Genomic DNA, 6,000 nt, shown 5'->3' with positions numbered 1-6,000 from the left:
GTAATATAATTTTCCACTTTATCTAAGATAGTATGATGGGACTTGAGGTCCAGAGTTTCTTGCTCTAAAGTCTGTGCTCTTAACCACTAGGTTCTGCTCCTTCTATCTCTGGAAGGACTTTGCTTCCTCCCATATATACACTCCCTTGATTACCTGTTCAGTTACTGTCTGTTGCAGTTCTCCCATACAAGTACTCTTTTCTCTCCTGAGTTGCTCTAACCATAACCTCAGGTTTTGCCATGCTTCATGGATTTCCTTGTATTTTCTTCCTCTCCCTTCAACCACAACAGCAGGCCTTACTGCAGACCACGAAAACACCCACCCAGGCTGCCTGGCCAAACAAGTCACTGTTTTCCCTCCCACTTGCTGCATGAATGGTGAGTAGGGCTGTGCATCTCCCTCAGGAAGCCTCTTGTTTCATTTGGAAAAGACTGGCTTCCTGGCAGAAGACACCAAGAATAAATCCCAATTGCTCCCCCCATCCTCTCCACCCATCACTCCCCTCCAGGAAACAATAGCTGACATTTGTACCAGGCTTTGTATTTCACAAAGCCATTTCTCTTCATCACTATACTTGATTCTCATAACCATACTAAGAGGCAGACATGATTATTACCATTTTACAGATAAAGAAACTTAGTCAGATAGAAAATTGAAAATTTTCTTGAAGAACAAAGAATTAGTTACTTAGTCAGTTAGTTAGTGGTGGAGCCAGGACTCAAACCCAGGGCTCTTTGCAATCACCCAGAAACACACCCTGTCTTTGATGTTTCCTAATTTCCTTCCTTTAAAGCATTCCTACTACTACCAGGAAGGATTAGAGTTCTTCCTCCCTTGGGATTTCAAGAACCTTAAAAGGACTGGCAGAAATTAGGTTTAACTCTTTACTGCTCACAGTGTGAAACTTAACATCAGTCTTGACTCAAAGGCAATAGTCACCTGAAGGTGGAAAATTGTAACTGCTAGTGCACTGGAGTTCTAGACAAGCTGATTCCTCAGCCATTTCATTTCATCCTTCCAGACCTGGTTTAATGGCACCTCCTATGTGAAGCCCCTTTTTATCTTTCCCAGGCAAAGGAATGACTTCTCTCTTTTGTGCACCCATAGTCCCCAACCTTCCTTCTTCTATAGACTATAATTCTGTGTTGTAAATGATTTTTTGCTATTGGGTCTCTCTCACTAGGCTCTGAGATCTCTATGAGCACAGACCATGTTTGCTTCACATTTGTTCTCCCTGCCACAACAGTTATCCCTCTGTCTTGCACTCATCTTACTGCTTCCTTATTTGCTCTACCAAAATCCATGAGGATAGACACCCCACGTATTTTCTTTACTGCTATACAACTATGCTCATACCAAACATGGTACCTGGAACATGGCAGTGCTCAATAAATGGCCAATGAATGTTAGTATTTGGTTGTTTCCCACTTAGATGCACCCACCATGGGTAGGGGTCAGTGAGAGCTCTCTTGTGTAGTAATAATCAGACATAGAAAAAACCATTTTCTTCAGCCTCAGAAAGTAAGCAACTGACCAAATTCAGTGGGATTTGGGAAGATGGAACCATCGTTATTTGTTTGGTAGTGTTTCTTCTCCCATACTGCATAGTCCTTTGAGGCCTGCTAGAGAACCAGTTAGTAAAAGCTGAGAGGAGGAAGAACACCATTCCAATTCCTTTTGTTTCCTTACTCAGATTCTAATCATCCAAGCAATACACTATTAAAAACCTCAAAAATCCAAAACATAGCACTGAAAAGGTAAAAGAAGAAAGCCATTTTTAAAATCAGCCTGTTTCTCCATGTTCTCACTCCACAGACACTTGAGTTCCTAAGTAAAACTCAGCATGATATGAAAAAGTTCCAATCACTCTGATTTGCAAATTTCCTGGACAATGGAAAACAATTTGTTTGTGCATAAAAGTCCATTTTCTGCCATCTGTACATAAACTCCAGTTAAAATTATTAGGAAACATTTTTAGCTTACTGAGCGTAATCTATTCAAGCTCATATTTGTCACAAGTTACCAGAAGCTTTGCATCTTCTAGTAGACCCTTAATGTAATTCAATATGTGACGAACAAAGTCATGTTGTTCAGGCATGGTTAAAATTAGGAGAGAGCAGCTTTTATCCAATATGGTTAGAAATGCATCTTACAGATGGAAGCTATGACGAAATGCCACTTTAAATAAGTAGACCCTATATTGTGCAAAATACTCACATCCACTCCCTCAAACTTCAATGCACTCAACTCCCTCTATATTTTGTCAGCATGGGCAGACAGAGAAATTCTAGCCAAGATGCATGATTTGGCATATGTTTTGCAAAAGGTTCCATTCTTCTGGCCATCAGCACATGTGGAGCTCTCAGGAGCCCTATAAAGATTTTACAAGCCTTATAAGTCATAGTTTATTGAGCCTGGAATGGAATTTAATATATCATCATGGTTTGGAAGTTCTCTTCTTTTTGTCTGATATAGTCTCCAGCTTTACTAGAATTTACCTTTAAATAAAAAATGTTGGATATAATAATGTATAGGCGAAGCTCCCCATTGGTGGCCCTGTGCCATCGTTTTCTAGTCCTGGCTCCTTGTTTACTTCACAATGGCAACACTCTTATTTTTTTCTTCAGGACTTTTGGTACCAGCACACTGAATCAAGAATTTAGCCAGCTTTCAGCTCATTTTATTTTCCTTTGGAGGACACGTTTCCCAAAGTTTCTTAGTGATCCTAAAGTCTTATAAAATTATCTAGCAAGCACATTTCACCAAAACTTTTATATGCTGTATGAGGTTCCAATCGTGCCAAAGAGTTGGAATGTCCCAGATCTTATAGCACTTATTAAAACTAAGACTAAAAAGTGACATTCAAAGCTTTATGGGAAATCTAATATTTAGGCAACTGGGATGCCTGGCCAGCTCAGTACATATCTATATGTTGGGCTTGTTTTGCCAAATTTGAAGACTATATGAGCACATGCCTTTCAAGAACTCAGTGAGATAGGTATCTTTTTTTTTTAAGTCCCAATTTTATAGATGAGGAACCTGAGGCTTAGAGAGATGAGGTGTGAGACCCAAGATGACACAAGGAATCTTTGGCTGCCTAGGACTTGGGTCTCTTGACATTTTATACACCATGATTTTCCACTTATTAGGAACTATAATGCTAGTTATGGTCTAGTATAAGATTGGAAACTCTGGGCCATTGAAGCCAGATAGATGTGGGTTCAAACCTACTTAGGCGGGAATGTTTTTTTCATGTCATTTCTTCTTATCAATGTCTCTCTCTTCTTTAAATCTTTTCCTGACCTTCTTTTTCTCTTTTGCCATCAACAACTGTGTTGCTCTCCTTCTTTGAATCCTTAAAGCACTTTATTTATATTTACTTTTATCACAAATTACTGTTCTTAAACTATAATGAATTGTTCATTCCTTCATCTCTGTACAGCGTTTTTTGAGAGTTTCTTATGTGCAATGCCATATGCTCCATATTCTGGGGACACCAAGATAAAATATATTTGGGCAATGCCTTCAAAGAGCTCACCCTCTAGCACAGGAGGTAAGGCATGTTAATAGGAATAATAAGGATACTCCTTATCGAATACCTACTATGTGCCAGGTCCTTTACCAAACATTTTACATCTTTTCTTTTCTTTTTTTTTTGTTAATATTTATGCACTTTATTTATTTATTTATTTTAATTTTTTAAGGTATTATATGTGTACATATCTTACCATTGTCTACCCCACCCCACACCCATACATGCCCTCACCCCCCAGAGTTTTGTTTCCATTGGTTATGCTTATATGCATGCATACAAGTCCTTCGGTTGATCTCCCCCACCTCTCCCTAACCTTCCCCCTGTAATTTGAAAGTCTGTTTGATGCTTTACTGTCTCTGTATCTATCTTTTTGTTCATCAATTTATAATGTCCTTTATTATCCATAAATGAGTGAGATCATGTGGTATTTTTCTTTCATTGACTGGCTTATTACACTTAGCATAATGTTCTCCAATTCCATCCAGTTTGCTGCAAATGATGAGAATTCCTTCTTTTTTATGGCAGCATAGTATTCCATTGTGTAGATGTACCACTGTTTTCTGATCCAGTCATCTGCTGACGGGCACGTAGGCTGTTTCCAAATCTTAGCTATTGTAAATTGTGCTGCTATGAACATAGGGGTGCATATATCCTTTCTGATTGGTGTTTGTAGTTTCTTAGGATATATTCCCAGGAGTGGGATTACTGGGAAAAATGGGAGTTCTATCTTCAGTTTTTTGAGGAAATTCCATACTGTTTTACACAGTGGCTGCACCAGTCTGCATTCCCACCAGCAGTGCACGAGGGTTCCTTTTTCTCCGCATCCTCGCCAACACTTGTCGTTTGTTGATTTGTTGATGATAGCCATTCTGGCAGGTGTGAGATGGTACTGCATTGTCGTTTTGATTTGCATCTCTCAGATAATTAGTGACGTTGAGCATATTTTCATGTCTCTTGGCCTTCCTTCTGTCTTCATTTGAAAAGATTATATTTAGATCCATTGCCCACTTTATTATTAGATCATTTATCTTCCTTTAATTAAGTTGTATAAGCTGCTTGTAGATGTTTGAGATTAAACCTTTATCAGTGATAACATTTGCAAATATGTTCTTCCATAGAGTGGGCTTTCTTGTTGTTTTGTTGATGGTTTCTTTTGCTGTGAAAAAGCTTTTTATTTTGATGTAGTCCCTTTTGTTAATTTTCTCTTTAGCTCCTATTGCCCTAGGGGCAGAGTCAGTGAAGAAGTTCTTTTGGCATATGTCTGAGATTTTGTTGCCTGTGGATTCCTCTAGTATTTTTATGGTTTCCCATCTTATTTTTAAGTCCTGTATCCATTTTGAGTTTATTTTTGTGTATTGTCTAAGTTGGTGGTCTGGTTTCATTTTTTTGCATGTATCTGTCCAATTTTCCCAACACCATTTATTGAAAAGACTGTCTTGACTCCATTGTATGTTCATGCTTCCTTAGTCAAATATTAATTGAGCATAGTGGTTTGGGTCGATATCTGGATTCTCTATTCTGTTCCATTGATCTATATGTCTGTTCTTGTGCCAGTACCAGCCTGTTTTGAGAACAGTGGCTTTGAAATACAGCTTGAGGTCTGGTATTGAGATCCCTCCTACTTTATTCTTCTTTCTCAGGATTGCTGTGGCTATTCGGGGTCTTTTTTTATTCCAGATGAATTTTTGGAGAGTTCGTTCTAGGTCTGTGAAATATGCTGTTGGTTTTTTGATGGGGAGTGCATTGAATCTGTAGATTTCTTTGGGTAGTATGGACATTTTAATGATGTTGATTCTAACAATCCATGAACATGGTACATTCTTCCATCTGTTTACGTCTTCCTCTATCTCTTTTTTCAGTGTCCTGTAGTTTTCCGCATATAGGTCTTTTACCTCCTTCATTAAGTTTATTCCTAGGTATGTTAGGTTTTTTTTTTTTTTTTGGTGTGATGGTAAATGGGATTGCTTTTTTAGTCTTTCTTTCAATAAGTTCACTATTGGTGTATAGAAATGCCATAGATTTCTTGGCATTAATTTTGTATCCTGATATATTGCCGAATTCATTTATTAAGTCTATTAGTTTTTTGATGGAGTCTTTTGGGTTTTGTATGTACAATATCATGTCATCTGCAAATAAGGACAGCTTTACTTCTTCTCTTCCAATTTGGATGCCTCTTATTTCTTCTTCGTGTCTAATTGCAATAGCTAATACTTCCAGTACTATGTCAAACAGGAGTGGTGAGAATGGGCATCCCTGTCTTGTTCCTATTCTTAGGGGAAATGGTTTTAGTTTTTGCCTATTGAGTATGATGTTTGCTGTGGGTTTATCATATATAGCTTTTATTATGTTGAGGTATGATCCTTCTATTCCCACCTTGCTGAGAGTTTTTATCAAGAAAGGGTGTTGGATTTTGTCAAACGCTTTTTCTGCATCAATTGATATGACTATATGACTTTTATCTCTCA

This window comes from Cnephaeus nilssonii (assembly GCF_951640355.1).
Source record: "Cnephaeus nilssonii genome assembly, chromosome: X".
Taxonomy (NCBI): Eukaryota; Metazoa; Chordata; class Mammalia; order Chiroptera; family Vespertilionidae; genus Cnephaeus; species Cnephaeus nilssonii.
This window is presented reverse-complemented; position numbering follows the sequence as displayed.